The 17,849-nt window shown below is 40.8% G+C and overlaps 1 protein-coding gene across 12 annotated transcripts in view; it reads right to left on the reverse strand.

Annotated features, from left to right (window-relative positions):
- LOC112219611 (alpha-adducin) overlaps positions 1-17,570 on the reverse strand; it is a 49,875-nt gene extending 32,305 nt beyond the window's left edge. For 2 of the 12 annotated variants that reach the window (XM_024380993.2, XM_024380992.2), the window contains exon 1: positions 17,277-17,564. The gene's annotated coding sequence lies outside the window, so the exon portion shown is untranslated. Of the gene's footprint in view, positions 1-17,276 lie in introns of all 12 variants that reach the window. The other 10 variants (XM_024380996.2, XM_024381001.2, XM_024380995.2 and 7 more) reach the window with 7 other exon arrangements.
- Between the last annotated feature and the right edge of the window lie 279 nt (positions 17,571-17,849).

The following is a 17,849-nucleotide window of genomic DNA, read 5'->3' on the forward strand; positions in this document are numbered from 1 at the left end:
ATCATTGACGATCAGAGAGAGATGGGTGCAATTCCATTTTAATGGGGTTTTCCATGCGTGTATTTATTTACTGTGTAAATTGTTCAAAGTAGTCATTGCATAGAGTTGTATGGTTTGTTAAGCGTTGAAAACAATGTTTTTTTTGGCAGAGAGTCTTTCAAGTCTTTAAAGCGAGTCTCAGCATAATTGTGTTGCCTTGGAATTGCTGATGGGAGAGATAGATGGCGAAAATAGATGGCGGGATGAGAGAAAGGAGGGACAGTAGTCTCACTCTGCCAGACATGACACGGATTTCCATTCAAGACTCAACCTAGAGCGGCTGGAGTCGAAACTAGAGGGACAGAAATTATTTGCAATTGATCTTGTCTCATTTCTGTCAAGGCTGTCTGAGGGGATAATGTTCTCTCAGATAAAGTACATTAGCAGCCTGTAAACGGAGACCTACCCCCCAGAGGACAAAGACAGGCAGCATAAGAGGATTAGAGTAAGGCTAGTGGGCCTCTATGGGCTGGCAGACACCACTGTAAACCATTTGCCCTTCTCAGTTCTCAGCAGTTACAGCAGCTTTCAGGCAGCCAAAACTGGACACAAGGATGCTATGACAACTACTAGCCAGGCCCAAACCATCCAGCCCTCACAGCAGACATTTGTCCAATCGGTTTAGTGCCAGATACACAATAAGAAGAGTTTAGGTGCAAATAAAAGGGGAAAAACCATGATGATGCATCCTTTATCAAGTCAAAATGTATATGCAATGTTTCCACACTGTTTTAGTGTGAGTATTAAAGCAAGGATCTCACCTCTGACCTGAGGGATTCTTGTGATTGGTGTAATTTACACCCACAGAATAGAGAACAACTAGCTTAGAATCCAAACTGACATGCTCTGTTTTACAGCTTGGATTCCAGGCTACCAAATAACATGAACAGAAAAATAGCAATTAGGCATAAGTCTTGCTGTTCCAAACTCATCAGGACAAAAAAGTCCTCAAATCTCTGGTTTTGTATGACGAAATTCCATTTATTGTCCAACAGAACAGTGGATAATGCTGCACTGTCTCTGTCTGGTGGAATGTAGATGTGTATGCCTCCCAAATGGCAACCTATTCCCTATATACAGTACCAGTCAATAGTTTTCATACACCTACTCATTCAAGGGTTTTACTGAATATTTTACTATTTTCTACATTGTAGAATAATAGTGAAGACATCAAAACTATGAAATAACACATTGAATCATGTAGTAACCAAAAAAGTGTTAAATCAAATTATATTTTATATTTGAGATTCTGCAAATTTGTATTTATTTTACCTTTATTTATTCTGCAAATAGCCAACATTTGCCTTGATGACAGCTTTGCACACGCTTGACATTCTCCCAACCAGCTTCATGAGGTAGTCACCTGGAATGCATTTCAATTAACAGGTGTGCCTTGTTAAAAGTTAATTTGTTTAATTTCTTTCCTTAATGCGTTTGAGCTGTTGTGAAAAAGGTAGGGATGGTATACAGAAGACCAAGTCCATATTATGGCAAGAACAGCTCAAATAAGCAAAGAGAAAGGACAGTCCATCATTAATTTAAGCCAAAGGTCAGTCAATGCGGAACATTTCAAGAACTTTGAACGTTTCTTCAAATGCAGACACAAAAACCATCAAGCACTATGACGGCACTGGCTCTCATGAGGACCAACACAGGAAAGGAAGACCCAAAGTTACCTCTGCTGAAGAGGATAAGTTCATTAGTTAACTGCACCTCAGATAGTAGCCCAAATAAATGCAAAATCCTTACTTAATAGTCTCTTAGGTCTCTGGTTCATAGTCACACTCTGCACTATTGATTGTTGAGTATTTTTTGTTAATGTTGTGGTGACAGTGTGAGAAGGGAGCATTGCAGACTAAATCGGTCTTCTCTTACATACAACCCTGATGCCATTTAGATAAACGACCCAGAACCATCTCTAAAATAGAGTAGTTGAGTTGAGGGCAATTTCCACAGTAACGGAATTACGCTTTGACTGTTTTTTCACTTTAAAATATATGCCAAACAAAGATCACTGATTTCAAAGTTTAACAAACCATATTACTCTATGCACAAGGACAACTTTAAACAATTTCAACCAAAAAAATACCATTAAAAAAAGTGTTAATGAAAGAACTTGTGCAAATGCAAGCTTTGGGAATGGAATTACAGTAAACATGTTTTCCAAAAGCTCTTAAATATCTGCTCCGATTTCAGATTCAAAGATGTCTATGGAGATTTGTTATTGAACTATAGTAAGTGAAATGGATTTACACCATTGGTCCCTGGCCTGTACTACACAGAAATGTATAATTATGGATATGAGTCATTCTCCTCGTGTTTCACAAGTCTGGAAAACACACGGCAGCACAGCAGAGAACAGTTCAGTACGGTATAGTTTAGTAGAATATACTGTACTCTACTTTTCTTTTCACAGTAGAGGTTCCAACTGCCGGTACAGATCCACCTGTACCTGAATACCAGAGACCCGATCCAGGACCCAAGTGGGTCCGGATCCAGAATTCTAAATAAATGTCATTGGTCTAGGTCAGATCTGCTATGATTGTCACGGTCTCGGGTATATATAAACTATAGCGGACTTGTCCGGAACGGTCTGTACAGATCCTAACGCGACTGCTGCAGTAGGGAGAGAGAGAGAGAAAATGCATAATTAATGCTGCTGTTCTTACTTTTCACGAGATAGGGCGTGGCGTGTGTAGCTTGTTGTTGGCCAATCATAAGTCATCAAAGTGGCAATAGGCTGAAGAGCCCCGCTCCACATGTTGCAAAAGTTAGGAGGAGATGGAAGACGGAATGGAAGACTGAATCACATTTACTGAATTAAAGGTTAAAGGATAGGCTACAACAACCAAGAGCCAACAGGAAGGCAGGCTCCACTCTCATGCAAGCGCAGCAGCATAAATTGTAATATTCTCTCTCCACTGCAGAAGTAGTGTTCAGCTCTGTACGGCCTTTACTGAGAAGTCAGTTAAAAATTACAAATACTGGAGACCCATGACAAACATATCAGAGCCGACCCAGACCCGTGACATTATATAGAATTCTGGATCCGGACTTGTGTGTCCAATGAGCACCGATAAGTTTTATCTATAATTTCACTTCATATGACAAGGATTAAAAATAATTTGCCAGTAGATTGTCGACTTGATTCATGATGATAACTGCAAGCTAAGATTTTGAAATAATGATGCTGTCATGATCAGTCCAATCAAAGCAACTGTTGATATGTGATTTGACGCCATTTTATCTGTTGCCAATGCCCTTGCGCCTTCTTGGATGGGCACTTCTATTGTAACTATGGCAGCACTCAGGGACTTGAATTTGAGGTCTACCCTTAGACTTGTCGCTGATGTACTGTCCCCACGAGTGACAGAACACTGAGCGAAACTAGAGAACATTACCAACACCTACGCTCCATATATTCTGATGGCTGCCCCACCACCACAGAAAGCACAGAGCTAGGTTGAAACACCTGCATTTTGGAGCTGCATTACTCAAAAAAGCAACAAAGAGTCCATGTTAGTATGCGGCTTTATTAACTCTTTTTTTTATTACATCGTTTGCAAATATGTGACACAAATGAATGCCAAAATAACATGCAAAACGGGTAAGCCCTGTTTTTTTTAGCTAAAAATGTGGGGCTCAAAACACAGGTGGGGCTCTGCCCTGAATGATGGGTCGCCACTGAATGCGATCTGCTTCATCTCCGAAGGTACTGCACAAGTTGACTGCGGATATTTACTTAACCCTTTAGACCCCAAGAGAATTCTAGGATGCTGCTGTAGATTACTGAACATTTTCAAGATAAAGCTCATTTTCTCACACATTTCAAAGAAACAGACATGGCGCAAAAACAAATAACAATTACAAGTGAACTTAGTCTTAAAGAGCATAACAAAGAGCATAACACTTAGTCTTAAAGAGCATAACAAAGAGCATAACACTTAGTCTTAAAGAGCATAACAAAGAGCATAACACTTAGTCTTAAAGAGCATAACAAAGAGCATAACACTTAGTCTTAAAGAGCATAACCTCTTCTTTAATATGACACCAGATTCATGTCAATTACACTAATTTTGTGTTCCATTGTGTAAAGACCCTCACTATCAAAAAACTTAATGCAGCAAATTTGACTAAATTACTCACCAAAAATGTACCAGGTATAATATATTATACTTTATTACTATATATTTTTTTTTAAATGTGATCAGAGGACAATATTCTGAAAGTATTTCAAATCCCACACAAAGTTGGCCACTTGATTGACAACGATTCTTACTTCTGTAACAATGTAAACAACTATTCAGAGACCCTTTCAAAATATAGATAACCTCTCTCAATAAGATTTAGTACAGACCAGGCCTGTCAAATGTAGGAATAGTAGATTACTTTGACAACAATTCAGTGAAGGCAACAAGTATTAGATAGATAGAGAGAAGACTATTTTAAAAAGTACACAATTTCCCTACAATATTCATGTCACACAACGTGCCATGAAACAAGGACCCATCCTACAAAGTGGCACAAAATGTACTTAAGAGTATTAGATCAAGAAAGATCCAAAGAAAAAAAAATCCGAATGCACCCACACAAAGTAGGCAATTTTATTGACGAAGATTCTTACTTCTGTAACAACGTAAAAATGCAAACAACTGATTTCATACAGACTAGGCTTTATACAATGTAGAAATAGTAGCCTACTCTGACAATTCTGTGAATTGGATGTGGTGGCCGACAGGTTGGTGTTTTAAAAAAGCAGATTAAGTGTAAAACATTTTAAAAGTCAGACTCCTACAACTTTTTAAAACAACTCCAAAATCCCTGCTGCTGTCACTTTAGGCCCAGGCTGTGGTCTGACTTGGGGCAGACACTCTATGGAAACATAACACACCTGAGAGGGAGCCTCTCCCTCTTCCTCCTACCCCACATCTCTATCCCTGCTATCATCTCGAACTCATCTTCCTCCTTGCCTTCTGCTGTTGAGCCCTGAGTTTTTACATCACTTCCCTCGCTTTCACTGACCTAGAGGAACAGACTAACAGAGGGAGAGCAGAGCAACAAAACGGATACAATTGTGGCCGGGAACATCATCTCCCTTTCTCAACCATACACATACTCTCTTCCTAATAAATCTCATATTAGAGGTTTCCATAATAAATTGTGTGATACAGTTACACGCCTCCCATTCCACACACAGACACACACACCAGTATCATGATGCTATGCAGCACTTTCAAATCAATCCAAATGATTTTACAAAGACCTTGGTGGCCAGATTGTTTCTCAATTCATGTTGTACATATGCATGTCAGACAGGATATAGAGTACAAAAAAAGACGTTCATGAATATGTTCATAGATGGGTCAGATTATAACCACAAAGGCTATATAGGGTACAACCACTTCAAGACCCATGTTCAGATTACTTTTCATAGATGGGTCAGATTATAACCACAAAGGCTATATAGGGTACAACCACTTCAAGACCCATGTTCAGATTACTTTTCATAGATGGGTCAGATTATAACCACAAAGGCTATATAGGGTACAACCACTTCAAGACCCATGTTCAGATTACTTTTCATAGATGGGTCAGATTATAACCACAAAGGCTATATAGGGTACAACCACTTCAAGACCCATGTTCAGATTACTGTTCATAGATGGATTACTGTTCATAGATGGGTCAGATTATAACCACAAAGGCTATATAGGGTACAACCACTTCAAGACCCATGTTCAGATTACTGTTCATAGATGGGTCAGATTATAACCCATGTTCAGATTACTGTTCATAGATGGGTCATAGATGGGTCTTAAGATTATAACCACAAAGGCTATATAGGGTACAACCACTTCAAGACCCATGATTATAACCACAAAGGCTATATAGGGTACAACCACTTCAAGACCCATGTTCAGATTACTGTTCATAGATGGGTCAGATTATAACCACAAAGGCTATATAGGGTACAACCACTTCAAGACCCATGTTCAGATTACTTTTCATAGATGGGTCAGATTATAACCACAAAGGCTATATAGGGTACAACCACTTCAAGACCCATGTTCAGATTACTTTTCATAGATGGGTCAGATTATAACCACAAAGGCTATATAGGGTACAACCACTTCAAGACCCATGTTCAGATTACTTTTCATAGATGGGTCAGATTATAACCACAAAGGCTATATAGGGTACAACCACTTCAAGACCCATGTTCAGATTACTGTTCATAGATGGCAAGAAGTCAAAGTATGTGGCACAACGGTTTACAGATTCAACACATCAACTACTGTTTATTTAGGATGTTGAAAGTAAAAGATTACAAAGATGACAAAGTGCAATTTAGCCAAACAGGTTTAGAATAATTCTTAATCTATTTTGATGGTCATAGCTGGTTGTCTTTGTAGAGAGGAAGTGAGACTATCAGGTAAGTGACAGTGTCGAGCAAAGCACAATGTTGCCTCCAACTCGTTTTCTTGCCTGACAGACCAACTACAAAGTTAGCTGATTAATTACAAAGCTGGGACAGTTTCCAAATTAATTGCGTCGTTAGAAAAAGGACAAAACTATCCACTTGTTAGCTGGCTATGTAAACAAATGTCACTGCAACTCAATATCATATGCGCTCCACTGCGTGGGCATCTACCCTCACACGGCAGCTAAGCTGTCAAATAATAGGAAAATTAGGCAATGTACTACTATAGCCTATGAATATCTGTAGCTACATAGAAAACATGACAAACCATGACCTAAAATGTTCCCTTTTTAATTTATGGGATTCATATCATCTTCAAAAAATATAGTACCTATTTGGACCGGTATTGACAGTTTCTAAACACCATCCTGTGGCCATTTCCAAATACCCCAGTATGTGGTATACCGTCCAAGCCTAGATTCCACATGTCTTACTCATTGTTAGGAAGACTTACGGTGTTATTAGATGTTAATAAGTACTATATCTATTGAAGATTATATGAATCCTATAAATGTTTTTTTTTTAAAGGGACAATTTGGGTGCAATCAAGTAGAGATTAAATTATAACTACAGAAACGATTTCATCACAATTTCAGATGGTGGGTGTCGAAATCCTCATGCTTTTTGGGAGATGGAATGATCCAAAAGGATGTCAAGAGACTACATGCTGCTCAGTGCTTACCATGTCATTTGATACAGTACAGTATAATCATGAAGCTGAACAAACACAAAACCACTCCCCTTTCAAGCACACAATGCTGATGTTGTTGCTGACTACCGTCACCACAGATCTACTGTGCCCATTCTGCCACACTGAAGCATCCAACCCTCCCCAAGCTCAGTGGAAACATCATGGCCTTTCCCATCCATCCGTCCATTTCTACAAGGAATATCAGCTCAACGTTTTACATACATATCTTATACTTAAAATCACGCTTCCAGGATAGAGAACTGTGCAGCTACTGATAAAAGCTGCAATCGTAGCATCAGGCCCAGAGTTGTACATTTCACACCTGGCTGATTCATCTGCATTATGTACTAACCCCACATCACACAGGTTCCCCCTTCCCACTATTACTCAACAACTGGTGCACATCAGAAATGTGCAGGGGTGTAGCATTGACTGTGGTCACTATGGAAACAAAGCACATTACCATGGAAACTGGGAATAGCCTTTTAAACTTATGTAATAGTATAGCAATCTATCATTACAGTACACACCAACTTTACTCCAAATTAAATGTGTTATTAACAAGTTCCAGACTTGTTACAGAGAACTAGGAATAGAAATCTCATTCATGACAGATTGCACTAGGTAGTAGTAGGGATACAGGTTGCAACACCATTGTCATCTTTGAACCCAAAATGAGCCTATGTCCTTCGGACTAAAGATTTGGTTCAAAATGCACTCTAAATCTCTCACTGATGCATGCATACCTAAATAATTTACAACGTATAACCTTCCAATATAATTAAAGGAATGAATCAATCTGGGTCACATTCCAACACAATGCCTTGGGGGAAACTAACCTAAAGAGTAGTATTGATTAGAGTAAGACGGCTTTGGAGAAATTCTGCAACAGTCCAGATGCTGTCCATAACTTTTCCGTCCTTTCCCAGCCTGCATCCTGACATGAAGCAATGATGAATGCATTAGGAGAGCAAGAGATGGCGACTAATTGTTAGTACTACAATAACTTCAGTCAAAAAGCTGTTAGCTAGCGAGCAAGAGAGAAGATAGATGTTAAGTTTCAGCTCTGCAGATGGACCAGAGTTACTGTAGGGAGGGTAGGGGAAGGGTCCATTGAGATGAACATGTGTGTTCTTGACTTTTGATCTCCAATAACCTCTGCCGAGTCCCCAACAACCAGATGTTGCAGTTCAGGGGAAATGGGAAGAGAGGCTGATGCTTCTTCCGATTTTGGACGTTAACGAGGCGACACTCCATCTTAACTCCTCCTACACATTTACTGGATAGGTTTTACAGTGCAGAAAACAACCCCCCGACAGTTTCTCTCGTCGTCAAGACCAGTATGTAGGTGGATCTACTTTCAGGCGTTTCTTTTACACCTGCTAGATCTCCAATAACAGTAGAGAATGTAATGAAAAATAACATTTCAGTTAGCTTATTTCAACATCATAGATAATGAAAGTGAAAAACATTTGAATTATTTGAGACACCATTTAGCTGTGTAATGTTATGTAACCCCACTCTACACCCCTTTAGTCATTATGTTGGAGGGAAAACCCATTTAAAATTGGCTTGTCGGACTGTGCAAACATTTCAAATTACGTTTTTTTCCATTACATGCACAAGTACAGCGAAATACCTTTCTTGCAAGCGCTTTCCCAAAAATGAAGAAATCAATATCAGTAGTACTATAAAATAAAGCAGAACAAAAATACACAAGAAATAAGATCATTTTACCAAAGTGCTTTCAATCAGAGCAGGAAGTTCCGTTGAAAATACCTTTCCATCAAACCTAGTTCATAGAATGTTTTTTAAATGTATTTTTAAACACCAGGATAAAAAGACCACTTGCGTTAGCTCCAAAAATATGCCAGTCAAGTCATTTTGTGAAAGGATTTTGCGAGGAGAGGAAACTGAAGTTTTGGTCTCAAACTCACCCTCTCTCACTTCCTGTGTGTGTGCCTCCATATCTGGATGGGTCAGTGATACATGGCGAAGTCCACTATGCTTCCAAACAATGAGTGCAGTCAAACTCCAGAGTGAATGCCGGTCATAGATGGAATCCATAATAATGCTTCTTTGGGATGTAGGAATCCACTGCCTGACAACTGTTGCCTGTGCCTCAGATAACTAGTGCCCCTAACTCATAACAGAAGAACACATTATAGCCATGGCCCTTTTCACTCATGTAAATGAGATGCTATGAGCATTGAACAGTGTGTTCTGTGTGTCTGTTGCAGTGTTTACATGGCAAAGCCCTGATAACCATCCTCAAGCATCCAATTTGTAGCCCAATGTGATAAAACTTCTATACTCATGAATGTTGAAGATGGAAATACTTTTGTGTGTTTCTGGCTATTAAAATACTATTCTGATTTCACTAAAATGCTCTCTTACAGCTGGGGGACGAGTGGTTATCGACTGCGTAATGTCATTATTGAATCCGACTTCAAGTGACGCTTTATAATCCAAAGTAATGTAAAATTTCATTAATATGTTTGTGCCCTGATAAGTCACTTGAAATACATTCTTAGAAATAGAGTTAGATGCCATTTCATGTTATTGAATTAGAAGTCTACATTCCAGCATTGATTTGTTTTGAACAGAGATAACAATACTGAGATTGACATTTATGCAGACTGATAGAGGTCCATGTACAGTGGCATCATATAACATGATTTTCATCCTCATACAGTGGATTAGGAAATTATTCAGACCCTTTCACGGTTTCCACATTTTGTTACAGCCTTATTCTAAAACTGATTAAATAAACATTTTGCTCTCATCACCCTACACACAACACCCCATAATGACAAAGCAAAAAGAGGTGGGGGTTTTCGTGCACATCAACTGAAATACCTTATTTACATAAGTATTCTGACTATTTGCTATGAGACTCGAAATTGAGCTCAAGTGCATCCTGTTTCCATTAATCATCCTTGAGATGTTTCTACAACTTGGAGACCACCGGTGGTATATTTTATTGATTGGACATGATTTGGAAAGGCACACACCGGTCTATACAAAGGTCCCACAGTTTACAGTGCATGCCATAACAAAATCCCAGCCATGAGGTCTAAGGAATAAGAGACAGGAGCTAAGAGAGAGCTAAGAGACAGGATTTTGTCGAGGCACAGATCTCGTGAAGTTACCAAAAAAATGTATGCAACATTGAAGGTCCCCAAGAACACAGTGGCCTCCATTATTCTGAAATGGAATAAGTTTGTAACCACCAAGACACCTCCTAGAGCTGGCCCGCCGGGCTAAAATGAGCAATCGAGAAAGAAGGGTTAGGGAGGTGACCAAGAACCCGATGGTCACAGACAGAGCTCCAGAGTTCCTCTGTAGAGATGGGAGAACCTTCCCAAAGGACAACCATCTCTGCAGCACTCCACCAATCAGGCCTTTATGGTAGTGGCCAGACAAAAGACACTTCTCAGTAAAAGGCACGCCAGCTTAGAGTTTGCCAAAAGGCACCTAAAGGACTCTCAGACCATGAGAAACAACATGCTCTGGTCTGATGAAACCAAGATTGAACTTTTTGGCCTGAATGCCAATCATCACGTCTGGAGGGAACCAAGCACCACTCATCATCTGGCCAATACCATCCCTACGGTGAAGCATGGTGGTGGTGGCAGCAACATGCTGTGGGGATGGTTTTGAGTGGCAGGAATTGTAAGACTAGTCAGGATCGAGGGAAATGAACAGAGCAAAGTACAGAAAGATCCTTGATGAAAACCTGCTCCAGAGCACTCAGGACCTCAGACTGGGGCAAAGGTTCAGCTTCCAACAGGACAAAGGCCCGAAGCCAGAGGCCGGACTTGAACATCTCTGGAGAGACCTGGAAATAGCTACGCAGCAATGCTCCCCATCCAACCTGACAGAGCTTGAGAGGGTCTGCAGAGAAGAATGGGAGAAACTCCGCAAATACAGGTGTGCCAAGCTTGTAGCGTCATACCGAAGAAGACTTGAGGCTCTAATTACTGCCAAAGGTGCTTCAACAAAGTACTGAGTAAAGGGTCACTTTTGGAAATGTGATATTTCACTTTATTTTTAATACATTTGCAAAAGTTTCTAAAAACCTGTTTTTGCTTGGTCAATATTGGATTTTCGGCAGGGACCTGCAACCTAATTTTGGCCAAAATGAACTGGAGGGATTACTTCTACCAAGGTTCTCTTTCTCCAAGCTATACAGAGGGTGCTCTAGCAAACAAACAGCAGACCTGAGCACACCATCCAACCTGGAACTGAGTGAGTAGTGTTTGGTCTGATACTATTTTGAAAGCCAAGAAGAAAAATGCAAATAAAAGTACATTAGAATGATATATTTTACTTTATGGATTAGAGGTCGACCGATTATGATTTTTCACCACCGATACCGATTATTGGAGGGCCAAAAAAGCCAATACCGATTTAAAAACAAATGTATTTGTAATAATGACAATTACAACAATACTGAATGAACACTTATTTTAACTTAATATAATACATCAACAAAATCAATTTAGCCTCAAGTAGATAATGAAACATGTTCAATTTGGTTTAAATAATGCAAAAACAGTGTTGGAGAAGAATGTAAAAGTGCAATATGTGCTATGTAGGAAAGCTAACGTTTCAGTTCCTTGCTCAGAACATGAGAACATATGAAAGCTGGTGGTTCCTTTTAACAGTCTTCAATATTCCCAGGTAAGAAGTTTTAGGTTGTAGTTATTATAGGACTATTTCCCTCTATATCATTTGTATTTTATTAACCTTTGACTATTGGATGTTCTTGTAGGCACTTTAATATTGCCAGTGTAACAGTATAGCTTCCGTCCCTCTCCTCGCTTCTCCCTGGGCTCGAACCAGCAACACAACGACAACAGCCACCACATCGAAGCGGCGTTACCCATGCAGAGCAAGGGAAACAACCACCCCAAGTTTCAGAGCGAGTGAAGTTTGAAAAGCTATTAGCGCGCACTAACTTGCCAGCCATTTCACTTCAGTCACACCAGCCTAATCCCGGGAGTTGATAGGTTTGAAGTCATAAACAGCGCAATGCTTGACGCACAACGAAGAGCTGCTGGCAAAACGCACGAAAGTGCTGTTTGAATGAACGTTTACGCGCCTGCTTCTGCCTACCACCGCTCAGTCAGATACTTAGATACTTGTATGCTCAGTCAGATTATATGCGACATAGGAAACGCTAGATAATATCTAGCAATATCATCAACCATGTGTAGTTAACTAGTGATTATGATTGTTTTTTACAAGATAAGTTTAATGCTAGCTAGCAACGTACCTTGGCTTACTGTATTTGCGTAACAGGCAGTCTCCTTGTGGAATGCAACGAGAGAGAGGCAGGTCGTTATTGCGTTGGACTAGTTAACTGTAAGGTTGCAAGATTGGATCCCCGAAGCTGACAATGTGAAAATCTGTCTTTCTGCCCCTGAACGAGGCAGTTAACCCAACGTTCCTAGGCCGTCATTGAAAATAAGAATGTGTTCTTAACTGGCTTGCCTAGTTAAATAAAGATTCAATAAAAAGGTGTAAAAAAACAAAATCGGCACCCAAAAATACAGATTTCTGATTGTTATGAAAACTTGAAATAGGCCCTAATTAATCGGCCATTCCGATGAATCGGTCGACCGATACTGAATGCTGAGTTAAGGCTGCCAGGCTTGCTAGGACAAACAAGATACAACTTCAATTAGCACTGAGGTGTGACGTGAGAGGTGTCGAGGCCTTTGGGCCCAACAAGTGGCAGGAGTCTTTGAAGCCCTCGCTCACTGTTCAAAGACCACCCACTGGCATGTTCAACAAGACATCTGCCTCCAGAAATAAAAGCTTATCCCAAGTGGGTGTGACACCTACCCCAGTTGCCTGCTGCACTGCTGCTTGGATTCCACCTGTCGATCTGTTCACCGTCTACCCTGGCCTGTCTCCCCCTGTCTGGTACAGGTAACTCCACCACACTCCCCCCTCTCTCCTGAGCTGTGGCTCACCTCCAGCACACACGCACTGTTGGGGCGAGTGACTCTGAACTTACAATGGCTAGCCCCAAGTCGTTATATATTAAAAATTGTTCTTGTGCATTTTGCTATTTGCCTCATGCATGCTTTGTTGACTACAAACTTTCTTTAACCAACCGTGGGACAGACTGTTTGTTCCCACACTCGGGACTCTGACTTTCTATTGGTTACACAGGCTTTTGGCCTCCCATCCTATTCTAACCACCAACAAGCTTTCTCTACCCTTAACCTTGTTCTGAACACCTCCAAAACAAAGGTCATGTGGTTTGGAACAAAGTATGCCCCTCTTCCCAGGGGTGTTATTACTACCTCTGAGGGTTTAGAGCTTGAAGTAGTCACCTTGTAACCCAGAGGTTGCAAGATCGAATCCCCAAGCTGACAAGATAAAAATCTGTCGTTCTGCCCCTGAACAAGGCAGTTAACATACTGTTCCTAGGCCGTCATTGAAAATAAGAATTTGTTCTTAACGGACTTGCCTAGTTAAAGTAAAATAAAGCAAACATATAGATCGGCAGGTAAGAGTGCTCTCGAGCGGCTAGATGTTCTTTACCATTTGGCCATCAGATTTGCCACCAATACCAATGCTCCTTATAGGACACATCACTGATCTCTATATTCATCGGTAAACTGATCATCTCTGTGTACCTGTCGCAAAACCCACAGGTTCATTCTTATTTATAAAACCCTCTTAGGCCTCACTCCCCCCTATCTGAGATATCTACTGCAGCCCTCATCCTCCACATACAACACCCATTCTGCCAGTCACATTCTGTTATTAAAGGTCCCCAAAGCACACACATCCCTGGGTCGCTCCTCTTTTCAGTTCTCTGCAGCTAGCGACTGGAACGAGCTGCAACAAACACTCAAACTGGACAGTTTTATCTCAATCTCTTCATTCAAAGACTCAATCATGTCGAGTTGTCGCTGCTTTGCGTGATGTTTTGTTGTCTACCTTCTTGCCCTTTGTGCTGTTGTCTGTGCCCAATAATGTGTGTACCATGTTGTTGTCATGTTGTGTTATCATGTGTTGCTGCCTTATGTCTCTCTTTATGTAGTGTTGTCTCTTGCATTGATGTGTGTTTTGTTTTATATTTATATTTTTTGTTTTTAATCCCAGCCCCCGTCCTCGCAGGAGGCCTTTTGGTAGGCCGTCATTATAAACAAGAATTTGTTTTTAACCGACTTGCCTAGTTAAATAAAATGTTCAAATTTTATTTAATTTTTTTAAATATAGGAGACAATCTTGTTCATTCCAACTTTGCCTGACTCAGGTTGGCCCACTAGTGTGAAAAGCATACTAGTGTCTTCAAATTTGGACCTGCTGCCGACTGCTCAGCACATGTGAGGGTGGTGCCTGGGTTAAACAGATGGTGCTGTGTTATTATGCAAGAGCAAAAGCAGGAGGGACAGTGAATGTGTGTAGCTAGCGGATGGCTAAATTAGCATCAAGACAGTCTGCATTAATATGGCCCCAAATTCTTCCTAAAGTTTAATTCCTGAAATCTAAATCCATTTGAAAAAAGTCATTTAAAAAGGGTGGAAAGATGTTTGGCATATATTTCGCATTTGCACAGAAAATGATTATTGAGAAATATTGTGGCCTTACACAGTCCTCCTTAAAACTAGTCTAAAGTCGAGCCTGTTAGCATGGACATGTTATCTGCCTCAAAGGAGAAAGGAGGGTATTTAAGAAAATATCTTACTTCACAGTACCCACGTGCACTCCCACACTCATAATCTCTTTTTAATAACATCTACGCTGAAGCCAACCCTGTTAACATGGAAATGTTATCTGCCCCATGCTGCAGAGTGTAGAGCGTTGTGTTGAGGGGGCAGTGACCGTGCTTGGCGAGGGTTCTCTCAAGGCTTTATGTGGCAGTCAGATGTCACATGTAAGAGAGAGTGGTGGGAGATCGGTGTCTGAAGGGAGATTGGTTTGGAAAATGGCACACTATGAAATTCCATTTTAACCAAATGGACAATAAAAGTAAAGTATTGTAATGATCTCGATATATCATGAATAAAAGATTGTCCAGGACAGTGGATCACATTCTCATATCAAACTGTTTATTATACAAATCAAATTGTATGACTACACTAAGTAAATTGTTATACACCAAATCATTATCCCTGATGGCTCTCTCACTGATACAGGATGTAAGAGAGAGAGAACCATTAAACATGCCAATATAACAGAACCTGTTGTGCCCAGCCCCCCACTGTTCCACCAACCACAATGAGTCCTGGCACTGAAACATTCCAGGCATTCCTTTGATTGGCAGACAGCAGGGGGACTGGCCTGCTGGACCCCACGAAAGCCTGAGTGACCGGTAAACATGCCGTGATAACCACACAACAACAGGACGTCAGAACACAGGCACACAACTGTCCAAGCGGGTCGCTACATACAGTATCTATTCCATAGAAATGTAATCAATGGCATAATTGGTGGACTGGCAGCCATTGAGTGTATCCCACGCCTAGGTTGAAGATGCAATAATTACATGCAGAAGCGTTGGAACAGAGATGTATAAAAAATATACCAGTGCTGTTGGAGCAAGGAGTGCTGTTGGAGCAAGGAGCCACGGTAAGTTGCTAGCTAGCATTAAACTGCTCTTATAAAAAACAATCAATCAATCTTCACATAATCACTAGTTAACTACACATGGCTGATGATATTACTAGTTTATGTAGCGTGTCCTGCGTCGCATATAATCAATGTTAATTTATCATCGAATCACAGCCTACTTCGTCAAACAGGAGATGATTTAACAGAAGCGCATTCGCGGTGTGTCACAGCGTCATCGTACTGAGCTTATTGTCATTGCAGGCAATCTCAACGCTGTGCGTTACAGGGAAGACATCTTCCTCCCTCATATGGCACCCTTCCTGCAGGCTCATCCTGACATGACCCTCCAGCATGACAATGCCACCAGCCATACTGTTTGTTCTGTGCATGATTTCCTGCAAGACAGGAATGTCAGTGTTCTGCCATGGCCAGCGAAGAGCCCAGATCTCAATCCCATTGAGCACGTCTGGGACCTGTTGGATCGGAGGGTGAGGGCTAGGGCCATTCCCCCCAGAAATGCCCAGAAACTTGCAGATGCCTTGGTGGAAGAGTGGGGTAAACATGTCACAGCAAGAACTGGCAAATCTGGTGCAGTCCATGAGGAGGAGATGCACTGCAATACTTAATGCAGCTGGTGTCCACACCAGATACTGACTGTTACTTTTGATTTTGACCCCCTTTGTTCAGGGACACATTATTCCATTTCTCTTAGTCACATTTCTGTGGAACTTGTTCAATTTATGCCTCAGTTGTTGAATCTTATGTTCATACAAATATTAACACATGTTAAGTTTGCTGAAAATAAACGCAGTTGACAGTGAGAGGACGTTTCTTTTTTGGCTGAGTTTAGGTGTTCAAATAACATCTGGCTATAAGCAATTACTGACTCAAAGGTTAGAAGGTCTCATACTTCGTTTCCTGTCACAATCATTATTCAGGCCTACTGTAAACCGTAAAATACTATCCAATTAGGGGCCACATACAGTTCTCTAACAACATTGCATAATGCTGCACTCGATATTGCATAATGCTATGATAAATATCATAATAAAACACACCAATGCACTTGTTTAACCTAAACTCAGCGTCCTGTCCCGTGTAGGCTATGCAACATTCTCAGGCAACAGCCTACTAGAACGTGTGGCTTTAGGAACCTAGACCCACTCCTGCGTTTGAATTAGACTAGGTGGGTGATGGGATTAGTAGTAGCCTACAGAGCCATTGTTGTTACTAACCCTACCAGTAGGCCAACACAACTATTCAGTGTATAATTCACTATTGCTTCAGTTACAACAACAACAAAAAGGTCCACACGCCCCTCTGCAAAGTCCATTGGCGACGCGTAGGCAACGTTGTAGCGACGCTACTAGCAAGTTCGCTACATATTATACAAAGAGAAATGAAAATAACACTTCCATAATTTACATGATCTCGCACCGACTGGATCGTACTACTATTGAAATAACATTATATGTTGCAACTTACCCTCGTTTATTCGAAATATGGTTGGAAAGACAGCACCTTCTTCTAGATAGCGAGCCTGCTATTTTCACAATTTCTATCCGCTGTGCTTTCAAATGGTCTGGTTCTGCTTGTAGTTACTGCGACGCTCCGCCCAACTACCGCCCTCTCACTTGGGTTAGTTCTTTCTGGAATCCTTGGGACGTCCCTAACCTTACCTTACCACAACCGTAACCCTAACCTAACCATTTTACATGTCAACTTCAATAGGGCAACGTCAGAGTTGTGACGTCCCAAGGATTCCGGAAAGCATGGACCCTCTCACGTGGGTGCGGTGAATGCCTGGCACGTCTGTATAATTGGTTGTGCTCATAATCCATTGCTGCAAAGGCACAGGCCTTCGATTTATAGGAATGTATGGAGCAACACAATGTTTAAAAAATATGTTTTTTTTTCATCCCAAAATACATATAACAGTGCAGCCTATTTAACATGACTGTGCATAAAAAGCCAAACCTGATAATATATCACAGAAGATTAGCCTATACTGTAGGTATCCGAATGCCTCACGTTTCTCTAAATTGGGGCATTTATGCT

This window comes from Oncorhynchus tshawytscha, linkage group LG20 (assembly GCF_018296145.1).
Source record: "Oncorhynchus tshawytscha isolate Ot180627B linkage group LG20, Otsh_v2.0, whole genome shotgun sequence".
Lineage (NCBI taxonomy): Eukaryota > Metazoa > Chordata > Actinopteri > Salmoniformes > Salmonidae > Oncorhynchus > Oncorhynchus tshawytscha.